Source organism: Sarcophilus harrisii, chromosome 5, assembly GCF_902635505.1.
Source record: "Sarcophilus harrisii chromosome 5, mSarHar1.11, whole genome shotgun sequence".
In the NCBI taxonomy this organism is placed as follows: domain Eukaryota; kingdom Metazoa; phylum Chordata; class Mammalia; order Dasyuromorphia; family Dasyuridae; genus Sarcophilus; species Sarcophilus harrisii.
In genome coordinates this window covers 119,440,148-119,458,121 of record NC_045430.1, presented here as the reverse complement: position 1 = coordinate 119,458,121, position 17,974 = coordinate 119,440,148, and the positions used below count along the sequence as shown (strand labels likewise).

Sequence of the window (17,974 nt, the reverse complement as noted above, 5' to 3'; positions counted from 1 at the left end):
TATATCTCTGTTAATACTTGGTATACTTCTTTTAAATTGAAGATACTCAATAGTATTTGAAGGTATTATGTGGATATTTGGTATATTTATGACTAGATGGCACTTTGGATGGTTTTATATACATACACACATGTACATATTTAATTTTTCATGCTAAGGCAGTCAAATTGCCCTTCATAGACTAGTCTAACTTTGAAAGTTTCATATTTTTAAACTCTAAGAGAAAGCATGTGTAGACCAAGCTAGAAGTATGCTTTATTTTGTGATCCCAATGAAGTTTGAGAGAATATTCTGAGAACATGGGTTCAAAATGATGGAGTGATTTTTTTTTTTTTTTTGACCAAAGATCCTGCTGGTTGGCAACTTGAAAGGAGTCCTTAGTCCAAAATAGTATTAAGCAAGTGTTTCTTCAAGATGAGATCATTATGTTTCTTTTCTGAATCCAAATACTAATTGCAACCTTGCTGCGAGGTCTACAATATTAAGACTATCATAGCCATGGCAACAGAATTCAACATTAAGTGGAATTTGTATCATCAGCTCAGGAATTCTAGTTACTTGGGTGGTAGATGAACACTTATCAGCATCTATAATCCAAAAGTCAAAAGAGAATTTACATTGTCATTGCATACCTTTAGGTAATTTTGCTACACAAACTCTATTCAATCTTTTAACATTTTGTGTATCTATATAATTAATTTTCATATAGGATGATTTCTTAATCCACAGACACAAATAAAAGCACAAATTAAAATTTCAATAGGCACTTTACAATGGCCCATTTACATTTCAAAATTAAACCCATAATAAAAACTTTTGTGTGCTTATAATTGGAGTGATTTTTTAACATCCAATGATAAACATCTATGTAAATAACCTCCCAAAGATTTTACACTTAAGAAGTACTTCAATTGAGTTGCTTAAAGTCACCTTCTCTGCTTTGCATGATAATTGTAATGCAAAATAATAAACAGCACAGGGCACCAAGTACAACACTTCTTGGATGATAGGGTGCCATTTGTATAAAGATAATTAGGCATTTAAAATCGACCAATACCAATTTTAAAACCTACCAATTAAAAAAAAAAAACTAGTGTGCTTACAGTAAGCCCATTGAAATAATTTTCCATTTGCCTTTGCTAGGCTTTCAGAGAAAATCTGTCCATAGTTGTTTATATTGAACCAAGGATTTTGTTTATGTGCAGGAAGTGAGATTTAGCTAAAAGTTCATAAATGGAGCACAAAATCTTTTTGTCAAAAGAGTATTTTATAAAGAAATGCAGTATGCTTTGAATACTCTCAATTGTTAAAAAAAGAAGGGAAACCATCATGGTGAAAAGACTTGTTGCTATTAGAGACAGTGAAGAGTTAATAGAAAAACATGTTTGCTTTATCCAAGGTTAAGATGGAAGGAGTAACAAAGGCTTGTCCTCCATATAGAAATGAAGTAAAACAAAACAATAATATGACTTTCTCTCATGTCTGGTGAAAATAAATATACCTTTTCAGTAATGTGTTATATAAAATGATTCTTGAACATCATATGCCAATTTTAATAATAATATATTGTTCCACTGGTTTAATAAATCCAAATCTAAATCCTAGTATTTGGAAGAACAGAAAAGCAAAACCATGCAATTCAAATTGGTTCCTGTCCTTTCCTAATCAATGATGGATACACATGCTTACATGCCTATTCATATATATAAAGTCAAGTTATTCATATATATAAAGTCAAGTCCCCCTTCTGACAAATATTAGCCTTTTCATCTTGGACAATCCTCAATACCATTTAAGCAAAGATCTTAACCAGTCAACCAATAAACATTTATTAAGTACTTCCTCATGTGTAGAGGGTGTTCAGGCAAGATCAGTACTATATAGGTGCTACACACTGTGTTAAACCATAAAAATACAAAGGAAAACAAAAATCTGTTTCCTGATCTCAAGGAGATGAAGGAATCTAAGGAAAGAAATAGCATGCAAACAAATATGTACCAGCAAGTTTTCTATATGATAAATTGGAAATGATCAACAGAGGGAAGGCACTAGAATTAAGAAGGATCAGAAAAGGCTTTCTATAATAGGTGGGATTTTAGCTGGGAATTGAAGAAACCAGAGACACTAGCAGTCACAAATGAGGAGGGAGAGTATGCTACAAATGGGGAACAGCCAGTAAAAACACCAGGAATTGGGAGATAATTTTCCCTCTCTCTAGGAATAGCAAGGATGCTAATATCACTGAATATTAGAGTTGTTGGGGAAATAGGATGGCATGAAATATAAGACTACTGGGCTGATTATGGAGGGTTCTTAATATTTTACAAAATACTTAATCCCAGAAGTGGAAGGAAGATGCTACAATTTATTCAATAATGGTGGGCCTGTGGCTGCAGATGTGTGGGTATGTGACAAGAGACAGAGAGAGAGAGACAGAGACAGAAAGGCAGAGAGAAAGAAACAGACAGAAAGACATGGTGAGATCTGTAATTTAGGAAAGTCAAGGAAGAGCCCTGTGGCAGGGAGATCAACCATCTAGTTATTTGCTGAATTGCAGAGAAGATATTATCCTGGTTTGAAGTGCCTTTCTTTTCTCCGCCAATGAAATCAAAGATCCAGTTCTTATTCTTACCTTGGCAGAGAGGTGGGAATGGGAAGAAGACCCAGGAGCAACAGAGAAATAGCAAAACAGGAGAGAGAAATAGGAAGAGAAGATTTCTTTTAACTTCTGAAAGCTGATCATAGGGAAAGAGGATGAAGAAGTGTGAAACTAGCAAGATTCCCTGTGCTGTTTTTATTGATTCTTGGACAGAAGGCTGTTAATCCCCAGGAAAAGAGTGTTGAACAAGTTGCCTAAAAGTGAAGAGAAAATGCTGGAAGATTGCCATAAATAAAATTTTACCTCACTAGAAAATTAGCCCCTAATGAAGTTCCTGAAGAATTGGCCACAGCATGTTTAGTTTAACATAAAAGCTACGAATAATGGAGGGAGACTAAGAATTTGATCTTGTTTCTATCAAGATATCAAATATCTATGAAGAGTAAGGGGAAAATGCTTGGTGACCTTTCAATGAATAATGTCTGTTTTGCCACAGTCAAGTAATCCTTTCTCTTAGAATCAATCAAGTAGCATTTATGACATGCTTTCTATGTACGAGAATTTATTCTAACTATTGAGTTCTCAGACAGAATGAAATGCTAATTTATCTTTTTTAATGTAAAAAAAACTCTAAAAAGTAAATTAATTTGAATGGTATAAAGGTATATTATCAAAAGGTTGAAAGGTAAAGAAAGTAACATATATGAGAAAGCCAAGAAGTGTGGAAAAAATAGGAGTTGAATAATGAGGTAAAGAGAAATCATTCCTAATGAAGATGAGTATGTTGTCTGTGATTCAGCAGAAGCATGGCAAGGACATTAGTAGTTCCATAGCACTGGAGGTATGAGTTACTCCTGCATTAAATATACATCGGGCTCTTCTCCATATAGTTGTCTCAGCAACAAGTGAATCCTCTTCTTTTTAATGCTGGAAGGAGTGTAAATTTATGAAAGAAAAGTTTTCTTGTTATTTTTCTTATCATACTATTTCATTACATAATTTAGCTTTGCGTGGTGTCCTTGGGATATTTGGATAGACACACAGTTATATATTTATAAACTATAGTTTTAGGGTGTGCAGAGTCCCTTAAGCCAAGAATATCAGTCCACTATAGGAAGTACCAAGCCACTAAATATTAACAATGGGAATGTGATAAAATGCTACCATTCCAGGCCTTCTAAAAGTTTTAAAATTCCTCTACAATTCTTTAAAACAAAGGAATGAGCCAGTGGTATGTTAGCAAAAGTTTAAAAACCAGTTCTTGGGGGGGGGGACACTTTAAAATTTAATCTATATTAAGGTTTTCCTTATTACTTTCTTAAGTCTAGAGAATCAAGAAAACCATAAATCAAGCCCTGATCTTTAATGTTTGCTTATTATAATGCTGCAGTCAGTTTTTCAGTTGTGTTCAACTCTTCATGACCTGCTAAAGAGACTAAAGTGATTTACATTTTGTTCTGTAGCTCATTTTATAGATGAAGTAAATAGGAGTAAGTGAACTGCCACAGCTAGTAAATGTCTGAGGTCAAATTTGTATTCTTGAAGAAGAGTATTCCTTACTTCAGGTTCAGCATTCTATCCTCTGGGCCACCTAGCTTGCTGATATACAAGATTTAAATGTTCCCAAAGAAAATTTAAGAATCAGCTTTCTTGAATATGTTCAAATTAGTTCCTGCATACTCCTTATTGTGAAACTAATGTTGGTGTTGTGCCACAGTTCCCTTCTAATTGTCCTGCCTCAGTTTCCCTTAAATTGTTCTGCCTCGGTTCCTAATTGTTCTGCCTCACTCCCTCTGGTTGCAACACCATCTTTCTCTCCTGAAAATTAGAACTGATATAATTTAAGGCTGGATACACTAAGATTATAAATTGTAAATGTTTAATCCAAATAAGGAGAAAGACCTTATATCTTAGATATAATGACTCCAGACCTTCCCTACTTATCAGAATGTCCAGTGCCTCCCCCGACCCTGTCAAAACCGGATTGATAGTCCATTCCGGCTCTCAGTGCTCTGACCCCACCCCTGCCTCAGTCTACCCCAGTAGCTTGAGACAAGTGTGTGTGTGTGTATATATATATATATATATATATATATATATATATATATATATATATTTCATGGGAACTTCACATTTGCTGCTGCATTTTTGGAGATGATAGTCTCATTCAGCCCTGGGACCAAACCATAAATCCATTTCGTCCCAGTAAATCTCTCCCTCTCAAATAAAATATTAAAAACTCTATAATTTCTATCTTGCTTCAGTTTCTCCAGCATTACATTGGGAATTTCAAGCATAGGCTGGTAGGGAACAAATATTTGAAGAAAAACAAGACCTTCAAATCATATCAGGTAGATATTTTTCTACTGTGCCACAGTCATCTACTCAACATAGTCATTAGTAAGTCTGCCTTTGAAAAGCAGTTTCATAGAGATATATCTTAGTATGACATCTTAGTAAATGATCCTCAACCCCAATCCTTTGCTACCATTTACACTTTATTTCTAATTAAATGTTAAAATTAACAGAGACTATTTTTATATAACTTTATATATACCTGTTTTAGCAGCATGTGTCTTGCATTAAAATGTTTAATACATCTTATTCCATATTACTTTAGAGTATTATTAGGGTTATTCTATTACTTAGGGCATTAGAGTAATGTGAAGGATTCTACATATCAGGGCATGATAGTAAGTGGCATAGATTAAGACGATGTTAAAAATAAAGATTGGTGAGAAAGAAAGATGTCCTTGGAGAAAGAGGAAGGGAGAAGATAAATGAGAAAAATTATCACACATAAAAGAGGTGTTCAAGGAAGAAGTTTCACAGTGAAAGGAGAAATGGGGGGAGAGGCAATACTTTAACCTCACTCATCTCAATTGGTTTAAAGGAGGAAAATATATATCACACATACACACACATGCACTTAATCACTTATAGAAATCTATCTTAAATAGTAGGGATGTAAGAGGGAATAAGATGGGAAAAGGTACATGCGGGTGTGTGTCTGTGATGAAAGGACAAATAAAGAAAGGCTGTGGTCAGATGCAAAACTCATTTTAGAGGAGAGACAGGATAAAAAAGAGAGAGAAGGATAAACAGAAAAAATTAGATAAAGGGAAATGCACAACTAGAAATCAAAACTATGAATGTGAATGAAATGAACTCACCCATAAACTGAAAGTGGATAGCACAATGGATTAGCAACCAGGATCCAACAATATATTATTTACAAGAAACAAACTTGAAATCAGACTGGAGCAGAAATTGTTTGCTTCAGCTGAAGGAAAAATAGGCAGGGGTAACAATTGATGGTGGTGAAGAGTAAAAAATAAAATAAAATAAAATAAAATAAAAGATGGGCAGAAAACCCAATAAACTGCTAGAACATATAGACAATGAAATGATATTAATACTAAATATATGTGGATCAAATGGCACAGCACACAAATTCTTAAAATAAAATTTAAGTTATGTGCATTGGAAATAGACATTAAAATTATATTAGTGGAGGATCTTCATTATTTCCAATTGGAGCTATATAAATATAGCCACAAAACAATACAGAAAAACTTAAATAGATGAATAGAATCTTAGAAAAGTTAGCTATGATAGACTTCTGGAGAAAACTGAATGGGCACAGAAATGAGTTTACCATTTTTTTGTCTGTACATGGTATCTTTACAAAAATGACCATATGTTAGGGCATTATTTCCCTCTCCCCATGAAGAAAAGCAGAAATATTAGACCATGATGCAATAAAAATATTCAATAAAAGGCCACGGAAGCATAGATTAAAATTAATTAGAAAATAATCTCATCCTAAAGAATGAAAAAACAAAACATAGAAATTATCAATAATTTCACTATAGAGAATGACTATGAAACAGCATCCCAAATTGTAGTATGAAGCCAAAAGAGTATTTTTCTTTAAATTCACAATCTCTAAACCTTTATATCAATAAGATAAAGACTAAATCAATGAATTGGACCCACAATTAAAAAATTAAAAATCCCCAAATAAATATCAAAATGGAAATCTTAAAAATCGAAGGAGAGGTTAATGAAACTGAAAATGGAAAAGAAAATTGAAGTAATAAAAAACTAGGTCCTGGTTTTATAGGGAGGGCAACACAATAGTTAATGATTAATTTGATTTCAGAAAAAGAAAGATTACTAGTATCAAAAATGAGAAAGGTGAATATGTTACCAGTGAAAATGAAAAATCAATTTTAGGAGCTATTTTACCCATTTAAATGCCAATATATTTGATAATTTAAGCTAAATGAATGAATATTTATAAAAATGTCAGTTTCCCAGACTAAATAAATAAAAAATAGAATACTTAACCCTATTTTAGAAAAAAGAAAGTGAACAAGTCATTATTCACTTCCCTAAGAAAAACATACCTAGGATGCATTGAATTAACAAATGAATTTTGCCAAACATTTAAGGAACAATTAATACCAATACTATAAAAAAAATCAGGAAAGATAGTAAAGAAGTCCTACAAAATTCCTTTTATGACACAAATGTAGTTTTGATATCTAAATCAGGTAGAGCAAAAACAAAGAAAGAAAATCTAGACCAATTTATTTACTAGATATTGATGCAAAAATTTAAATAAAATATTAGTGAATTCAAGCAATATATTAATAAAGAAATGCACTATGAGCAGTAGAATTTGTATTAAGACTTCAGGACTAATTTAGGATTAGGAAAACTGTTAGCATAATTTATCATACAAATAATAAAAATAAAATGGTTACAGAAATAGATGCAGAAAGAGCTTTTGACCATAAACAATATTTATTCCTATTAAAAACACTAGAAACCATAAGAATCAATGGATCTTTTCTTAAAATCATAAGTAGTGTCTATCTAAAACCAAGAGCAAGCATTAGTTGTAATGGGGATAAACATGACCACATTCTCCATAAGATCAGGGCTGAAGCAAGAATGTCTAACATCATCATTATTATTTAATATTGTATTAGGCATACTAGCTATAGCAATAGAACAAGAAAACAAAATTAAAGGAACAAAAATAGGTAATAGGGAAATAAAAATATCATATTTGGTAGATGATAGAACAATAGAGAATCAACTAAAATTGTAATTGAAACAGATAACAATTTAAGTAATGTTTTAGAATGTAAAATAATCCCCTATAAATCATGTAATAACAATAAAACCCAGCATAAAGGAATAAAGAGAAAAATCCCATTTAAAATAACTGCAGACAATATAAAATACTTGGGAATCCATGTGTCAAGATAAACCGAGGAAGTATAAGAATTTCTCACAAATAAAACCAGATCTAAAAAAATTGGAAAATATTAATTGCTCATGGGTAAGCCAATACATTATAATAAAAGTGATAATTCTACCTAAATTTTCTACTTTAATGAATGCAAAAAATTATTTTAAAGAGCTAGACAAAAAATAAAATTCATCTAGATGAACCCCAAATCAAGAATACTAAGGGAATCAATTAAAAAATGTGAAGGAAGGCTTCTTAACAGTACCATATTTCAAATTATATTACAAAGTAGTCATCAAAATAATCTTTCATTGTCAAAGAAATAAAGTGACGAATCAGTAGGATACATCAGGTATGTAATGAACAGCAAAAAGTGCTTATAGTTTTCTTAATATTTTGATAAATCCCCAAAGTCAAGCTTTTGGAGTAAGAATTCAAAAATACTGGGAAAACTGAAAAGCCATTTGGCAGACACTAAGTATAGGAAAAAACCTCACACTGTATACCAAAGTAATGTCAAAATGAATAAATGATTTAGATATAAAGACCATCATAACTGAATCAGAGTAACATGGAAATATTTACCTGTCAGATATATGAATAAGAGAATAGTTTAAGACAGACAAGAGAGACAGAAGATCATAGGAAGTAAAATGGATAAACATGATTATATTACATTAAAAATGTTTTGTATAAGCAAAAATAATATAGACTAAATCAGGAATTTTGGAATAGATTAAAATGGGAAACTTGTAAAAATTAGCAACAAATTTCTCTAATAAATGCTTCATTTCTTAGCTATCTAGGGAACTAAGCCAAATATATATAAATATAAATTGATGGAAATAAATATATAAATATATAATGGCCCAATTGGTCAGTGGTTAAAGGATATGGATATAAACAGGCTGTTTTCAGAAGAAATTAAAGTTATCAATAGTCATTATAATAAAAAGTATCATTTCTAAAAAAGGAAAAAGCTACCTTTTATAAATCATCATAAACAAACCCATTTGGCCTCATGTGAAATTTTTTATTTAATGTTAAGTTAAATGGGCACAGAAAAGGGTTTACCTTTTTCTTCTCTGTACATTGCACTTTCATAAAATGGGTTTATCATGATATATAAAAAGCAGAAATATTAAAGATATCTTTTTAGACCATGATGCAATAAAATATTTAATAAAGGGCCATTGAAGCATAGATTAAAAATTAATTGGAAAATAAATACATTTTCCCAATTACATGCTGCCATGCCTGAAATTTTTGCGATTACCCTATATCTTTTAAAAACTTTTAGATACTAGGTCTTTAATAAAATAAAGTACATAGTACATAAAGTAAAGATATAGACCTTTATTCCTATAGAAGAAAAGCTAAGTATCCATTATTTGAAAGATAAGAGTTTTTTTTAGTTGAAAGGGCCTATTACTAGACACTTAACCAAAATTTCACAATTTACAAATGATGAAACTGACCATAGGCTACAAAATGATTATGTGATGATAATAATAATGATAATAATATTTATATGATGCTTTAAGGTTTACAAAGAACTTTACAAATATTATTTTGTTTTATTCTCACAAAACTTCTGAGAGTCAGACACTATTATTATCCTCATTTTGCAGATTAAGAAATGGAGGTAAGTAGAGTGAAATGACTTGCCCAGCATCACAAAGTTAGTAAGTGTCTAAGGCTGAATTTGAGCTTAAATTTTTCTGACTCTATGTCCTGTGATCAACTTTACCACACAGCTGCCTATTTTATATTAAAGGAACTGCTTTTGAGGATTATTGGTTTTAGGTACCTGAGTAGAAGAATCAGTAAATTATGGCTTAAAAATCTAGCTTCAGACACTTAAATAGCTGTGTAACCCTGGAAAAGTCTCTTGCTCTCTGCCTTGTTTTTATTAATAGAATGAGATAATAATAGCACCTAGAATCGTGGTGAGAATAAAATGATAGAATATTTTTAAAAGCATTGTGAACTTTAAAATACTATATAAATTCTAATTTTTCCTTTTTTTAGATATCTATTAGCAATCAGCAGGCTAAAACAAAGAATTATATCATGCTGAATTTTAGGTATTAACAGTCTATTCATTTATAATTAGATTACCAGTAGAGTAGACAGAATTTGATGTTAATAAGAGATCCAGTGGATGGAGATTATTCCAATGAAAAACTTGACTATGCGTGAGTGACACCCAAGTATTTATATTGAAAGAATCCAGCAAAGTATATTAACTTTCCATGAAATAGATGCTATTAATTATAATTAAAATACTTCTTTTGCAAATTGATAGTGGTAAGCAGTAAATTCATTATTACTTATTTTAAAGTTTGTTTTTATTTTGTTTGTTTTTAAAGATGTTAGTAAGCCTTTGTCACCAATTAATTCTTTTTTAAAATGATATCACTGCAGGTGATAAAAACATTGCCATTTGAATTTGCCTTCTCTCCAAACTTTTGACCATATAAATAGCTCAGTCTATTGTTTAACATTTACAGAAGTCCACCAATTTACATATGTATATATATTTATATTTATATATAATAGAAAAGGGAAAATTAATTATATTTGAATAGCAAAATAATTGTTTACTAACAATGGTGCAAATACTAAATTACCAGCAGAGCTTGAATGTAATTTATGCTGCCACATTTTAAGCTTTTATTTTTTTTAATATAGTCATCATCTTCCAAAAGAGGAAAACTTCAAATAAAATTAAGAAACATGAGTATTGGTGCAATGTTGATAATAGGTAATATTTAATTGAGATCACATCTTTAATCTTTTCTTTTTCCTGCCAATGGTGCATCTTTATTCTTATTATCTTGTTTTCTGTGCAGAATTATCACCCACTGGTTTTCAATTACAGAGATACCCATATTGATTCTACTCTTGATTTTAACTCACAGCTGAAAAATTACTCATTTAGGCCAATAAAACTGGATTCTGTAGCTAGTTTAAGCTCTTTTTGAAACAATATAGGCTCAAAAGAAAGAAAGACAAAACTCATAAACAGTACTATTATATGAAGCTATTGGGGAACAGACTTTAAATTATTTTAACACAGATCACTCTTAAAATGTAAGAAGACAAATAGTAATCAAAAATGTCATCACCATATGGAGAAAAACTGGATGTCAGTCACAGCAGTTATAAAGAACAGGTGGCGCTTAAGCAATCAAACCCCCTTATGGAATTATACAAATGTAACCTAAATTCCATAGATCTGTAGTAAAGTGATGCACATAAATTAGACAAAAGATTTTTCATTAACACATACTTTATTAAGTTGTTTGACTGTTATCTGAAGCCCTCACAAAAAGAAAGAAAAAATATTCTTATAAACATAATATTTACTTTGGTAATTTCTAAGGAAATTTTGAAAATAATAATATAAAATATAATTGTTCTTTGTTTCTTGTCAAAGACTGAGCTCATTGTAATATCATTCACAATACCAATTACATTATATATATTATTGAAACATACATTTCTTCAAATATCTTAATTATTAATATCTTTCCACAGCAATTTCCTCAATAAGTTTTCTATTTTTTTACCTTGAGACTTTTAGTTCTTATTTTGGAGGTCAGTTAGGCATATTACAATAAATCTTGTTCAAGTTCCAGTTCTGGTTTGGCCACCAAGAACAATGCAGTCCACATGAAGTGGAAGCATAGAAGCTAGTTCTCCCATGGAGCATAGTCTCTTCCCTTCACAGACACATCTAATTGTTTTTGTTTGTTTGTTTTTTAATATAGAAACCTGTTAACCCAATGCTGGGTATGTCTTTGTTTCTACACTTAATTTTCCATTTTGATAGCAATCTATTAAATAGTTTGTACAGGCATTGTTGTAGGTTTAACAAATATAAAGATGAGAAATGATACATTTTTATTCCTGTGGAATTTATGTTCTATTAGGGAGATAAAATAAATAATATGTAATCATTAAGGTTTCTTATAGTTCTGATGCTTTGACATCAGCCCTAATGTGGACTGAGGTATTATAAATTATCGTTAAACAGAGGAAGATCTTTATAGTTTTGTCTCAACATTATGTAAAGTTTGGGAACCAAAATATTAGTTATAATCTCAGACTACTGGAAGCTATATTTTTTGTGCCTGTCCTAGAACTGACTACTCCATCTATTCTGAATAATGTTTCTTTTAGCTGAAACCTTTTTTGTTGCCCTTAAGAAAAGGTACCACTTCTGTCCTTGGAGTTTAGAACCCAGAGACATCAGACCAGGGAAATAGTGACTGGCTATAAGGAGAGATTTTAGTTAGTAGTCAGAACCATGGCCAACAAGTTAAATAAAAAAGAATTTAAGTGCCTACTATGTGTCAGGCATTATGGTAAGTATGGGGGATGGAATGAAAGATTAAAAAAACAAAAAAACAAAAAACAGAACAGTCCCTGATATCAAGGAACTGACATCTAATGGGGGAGGCAACATACAAACAACTACATACAAGATAAATTGAAAATAATCTCAGAGGGAAGGCAATAAGATTAAGGAGAACTTGTAAAGGCATCTTATAAAAAGTGACACCATAGGGGCTGAGTTCTTTTGAATGCTGGACTACCTAATTAAAGCCCACAGGCACTTATTCTCTCTTTAAAATATCCTACTGCTATGAAGATCAATTTCTATCTCAAGTCACCATCTGACTTAGAAAGTTTCTATAACTTCCATTTAACCCTGAGAAAATAGAAACCATATAACATGAAGTCCTTTCCTACTACACAACTTGAAACTACATCACACCTCACCTGTTCTCTTTTGCTCTGGCCCTTCTTGCCAAAACCAACCCTTTTACTTGTGCCCATACTTTTCTGTCTCCTCTGTGAGTTTACCATTCTTATAATTAACTCTCTTTCTTATCTTTACTTTCTACACTTCTTTTTCAATTTATATCCCTTTTCCACTGAATCCTTTCCTGTTGCCTGCTATCATAAACAGACACCCCCTCCCCCTCATTAAAAAACAAAAATACAAAATAAAATAGAAAATCTGATATGCTGCCTCTCATCTCTACACCTTTGCATGGACTTGTTCACATTCTTGGAATGCATTCCTTCTTTACAATGAAATGGAAAGTGTATGGAGTGGAGAAATATAAGATAAGGCTGAAATATGTATTCTTATCACCTGAATCCCATTATTTTAAGTTTGTCTATAGTTCTAGAAACTGTGCACTGTAATGTGGAGGAGCTGATTCAGGGACACATGGGATATCATATATAATTTCATTTAAGGCATGCAAGCTTTTTAATCCAGGTAGCTAAAGCTCTTGAAATATTTTGGCTAGCAAACTAGCATCTAAGCCAATGTGTATTATTTTCAGCCTTATTACCTGACTGCCTAAATCTCATGTGGGACTCAAACCAGTCCTGATTTTTCCCAAATCCCACTTGCCATTACAATAGAAGAAAGACATTTAAGTAAGAAACCTCTTTAAGTTTGTGGGGGATGGGAGGGGAAGGAGAGAGAGAAGGAGGGGAAAAAGGAGGGGGAGGAGGAGGGGGAGGGAGGGATGAAGGGAGGAGAGAATAATAGAATAATTAAATTCACTTGTAAAGAAAAAGGATGCCAAATCTTGTTTTATGTGATTTTCTCATAAGGTAAAAACAAAGCAAAACAACAACAACAAAAAACACCATTCTTTTCTTAGTATCTCAAAATCTAATTAGCAGTGATAACAATTTCTATTAGAAAGAATAAAAAGATCCTAAATTCTTATCAATACTCTGTATCTTTCTTGAGCAGGCTAATTGTTCTGATATTAGATGTTTGGGCAAATCACTTAATTTCTTTGGACCTCAGTTTCCTTATTGGTGAAAACACTCACATCATTTAATTTCTAACACATCTAATCTTCCATTATTTGACTTAAAGATTATAGATTTAATTACTAAAATAACATGACATGTATTCTATCTGAAAGAAAAATTCCTTTCTTAGAGTTCTTCCAAATTAATATTTGTCCCAGAATTGTCTGAATAGTGTACAGTACCAAATGGTGATGCTAAAGTGCTACTGACTCAATTTGATTTCTTTCTTAGGATGCACATAAATGTCAAATTTTCACTAATTCTCTTATTTGATATGCAAAAGAAAATCACAATAAAGGAAAATTCCAGAAGAAAAACACAAATATAATATGTACAATGAAATCCCTTCAAACCCTAAATCTATAACTATCTTTCAGTATATCTTCTTACTGCTGTTCTTTATGTTCTTTAGAAACACAGACACACACACACACACACACACACACACAAACACACACACACACACACACAAACACACACACACACACACACACACACACACACACCCCTCAACAAATCTCAAAGTATCTTGGAACATTCTGAAGAAGGAAAAAAATTCTCACCTTCAGTAGAAAAGGTGTCCATTTATCCTGTATTACTGAAAGCACTCAAATGAGCTGATTGTTAAATTTTTACTGTGAGTTTTATTCCTCAGAAATCCACAAATGCTACAAACTAGGGTTCAATTCATTGTTTGGCTGAACTTAGACTTCAGAAAGTTATAGACAAAATGTTACTAATGCATATTAAATTTGAAAATGGGTTGAAAATGGGGAATATACTTTTTCAACTCAGAGAGTTAGTTATTAAACATTTATCAGCACATTCCTACATCTACCAGGCCCACTTCTACAACAAATAAAGTAATTGGGAAACTGTCAAAGAAGTCACAAGCTGTATTACATTTCATGAAAAACTAATCCTTCCTTCAGGGCAATGGAGAGAACCCTGATACTATTATACCAATTGCCACATGGTAGACAAGGTTGGTAAGTGTGTGTTTGGGGTGGGGAGCAAAGAAGGGTAAGCATTGTCAGGCTAGTACTATGTCCCAATTAATTAGTAACCAGTAACTGTTTAATAACTGTTTATTAATTGATTGATTACTTAGCAGTGGGAATACATTGTCCTTTAGAAAAACAGTCATATACATGATGACTACCTTCCGGAGAAGTTACTAGTTAATGACCTGAGAATGATGTCATTTTTGTCCTGAGTATATATATTATACTTCAGCTGCTTAATTAATTAAACAGCAGCCTGCCTTTTTTAAGTAGTAGAAAGTAAAGAAGTGAGCCTATTATGGTTAGCTTTTGCTATAGCAGCACACTTGGGAATGCAGGTGTATACACAAGTATATATCAAGCCTACAACATCCATCACACTGTTATTTTCCAGTTAACTGCTGATATAAAAAATAACAATCTAGTTTATGAACTGATTTGCTTCTGAACTACATCTGGGTTTATATCCTAGAATCTAATAATGATTTTTTGAGCATGACCAAATTATTTAAATCACTGAATTTTGCTTTTCTCACTTATAAACAAAGATAGTATTTTCACCATTTGTCTTAGAGTTGTTATGAGGAAAGTCTTAAAATGCTATATCATATATTTCAGGAAAATTTGGAAAGACATATAAACTGATGCAGAGCAAAATGAAAAAAACCAGGAGAACATTGTACATAGTAATAATATTGTATAATGATCAGACTAAGTAATTTATAGCAATACAACAATCCAAGACAATTCCAAAGAATTCAAGATGAAAAAAGCTATCTTTATCTAGAGAAAGAACTGCTGGAATCTGAATGCAGATTGAAGCATACTCTTTTTCACTTATTTTATTTTTTTTTCTTTTTTTGTTCTGTGTCTTCTTTTACATGACTAATATGGAAATACATTTACATGATTGCACATGTTATATAACATATCAAATTGCTTACCATCTTAGGGAGGGAGAGAATTTGTAACTCTGAAACTTTAAAAGTGAATGTTAAAAATGGTTTTTAAGGAGAGGATTTTGGGAAAATGACAAAGTAGGTGAGAAAATTCTAAACTCTCCATATTTCCTCACAAACAAGACAAAATAGGATAAACATAGAGCAGATACAAATAAATAAAAGTTGGAGCAGAACAGATGACCACCTGAGACAATTAAAGAAGATCTGAAGATCTAAAGAAAGATATCAGGACCAAGATTTAGCCCAGGTGAAGTATAAACACTTTCAGGATAGTACCAGTGAAACAAAAAGCAAAGAACCCCAGGGCTGGTTGAATTGGGAGGTAGTCTCAACCCAGACACAGAACTTTTTACCTCCTGGACATATAGGAAGTCCAGCTTCTGAGCCAGGGAAAACTGAGGGAACCTCTACTGATATGGAACTTCAGATCCAGTTGTACTATGGAGATACAGCCCTGGATGAGAAGGAATGAACACAGCATAGATGAGAGTAGAAGCCATGGGCAGGGATGCTGCTGGCTGTAGGTGGAGTTCTTTGTTTGGAAATCCAGGCCAGAAGAGAGAATTAAAATGGCTTGAGGCCAAAGGTATCATTCCTCCACACTCTAGAACCAGAGGTGATTACATAACAATCTGCCATTAAAAAAAAAAAAAAAAAAAATGAGCAGAACGCAACCATAGGAAGTTACTATGGGAATAAGGAAGACTGGGGTTCATCTTTGGAGGAAGATACTAAAGTTAAATTGTTACTTGCCCAAAAAAGAATTCATAGAAAAACTAAAAAAACAAAAAACAAAAAAGACTTTAAAATCAAATAAGAGAAATTGAGGAAAAGTTAAAATAAAATAATAACAATCCAAGAAAAACAAGAAAAGAAAGTCAACAAGGTAGAAAAGGAGATCCAGAATATTAAGGAAGAAAAATTACTCCTTGAAAACTAGAATTGGACAAGGGAAAGCCAGAGAAATTATAAGAGATCAAGAAATAATAAAACATAATATAAAAAATGAAAAAATAGAAGAAATTAAGAGACATCTTATAATAAAAACAATTGATCTGGAGAACAAAACAAAAAGAGAAAACATGGACTTTGGGGAGCCAAGATGGCAGAGTGAATAACTGTAAGCCTCCCATGTTTACATCCAGGCAACCATAAAATAGCACCTCAAGACAGGTCCTAGAGAAGAGAGAGGGTAAAACATTTGTTTTATTCCAGGAAACTTGAAGGATACACAGGAGGAGTCCTTCTCAGTTGGGTAAGGATAAGTGGATAAGGGTAAGCTTCTAAGACTGGAAGCTTGCCAGGCAGGTAGCAACAAATCTGTAGAAGATCCTGAGACCCAGAGTGATAGAGCAAGTGAATGCCAACCCTAGGATTCTCAGGTGCCTCATCATAGTCTGGGAGTCTGCAGACTCCAGCTGTGGGGAATCACCAGTATACCCCTGGCCAAATCCAGCCTGTGTGACTCTGAGCAACTCACTGAGACTGTTTGTTTCAGTTCCCTCAACTATAAAATGGTCTATAAGATGAGCTAGAGAATTGTGTCTGTCTATAATTATCTTGTAATTTTGTCTATATTTGTGTGTTTGGAACATGTAAAATGTCTTTTGTGTTTGTGTGAGGAACTGTGTCAAGTTACCTTGAAAACAGAAAAAAATATTTAAACCAAAGAGACCCTAGTGATCATCTCAGGTCAGAGACCCTCTCCCAGTTATATAATAGCAAATTTTCATTTGAAATTCTTTCCTATTGTCAAAGTGAATAGGGTACTTTACAGATGTATTAAGGATGAGTCAACTATCATGTATCTCAAAGTCATAGAATATAGGTAGTTTTAATTTATAAGTAAAGGATATGTGAAATGTTAATTGTTGGGGAAGCATCATGAAAGGTATTCCAGCCTTACATTGTGGAGTAAAATTTTGCTATTTAAGGTAAAAATTCCTGGGATTGTAATTTACTATTGTTTTGTAGTTTGATTATTGGAATAGTTATCTGGATGGTCAAGAAGCCAACAGTAGAAAATGATATGTGCCATAGTCTGGGAACTAATAAAACTGGATATGTGTCTGGGAAAAGTTTTGGGAGTGACCTAGGCATGGCTTAGGTAAGATCCTCCTGAATCTATTTCCTATTGTGCTGTTTCCTTGCTGAAAATGGAATTTCCTCAGCTGGGCTAATCCTAAAACTTGTTTTTAATCCCCCATGACCACATGGTTAGGTCTCAGATATGCCTCATATCTAGAATCAAAAAATTAAGAAGTTTTTTCCTCTGTTATGGTATATGACA

The 17,974-nt window shown here is 32.3% G+C and overlaps 1 long non-coding RNA gene across 1 annotated transcript; it reads right to left on the bottom strand.

Moving 5' to 3' along the window:
• Positions 1-233: 233 nt before the first annotated feature.
• LOC116419289 lies at positions 234-16,275 on the bottom strand. Its single transcript, XR_004229557.1, has 2 exons — positions 16,038-16,275; positions 234-587 (listed from the first exon to the last, which is right to left on the bottom strand). It is a non-coding gene; the product is annotated as an uncharacterized LOC116419289 (long non-coding RNA).
• Between the last annotated feature and the right edge of the window lie 1,699 nt (positions 16,276-17,974).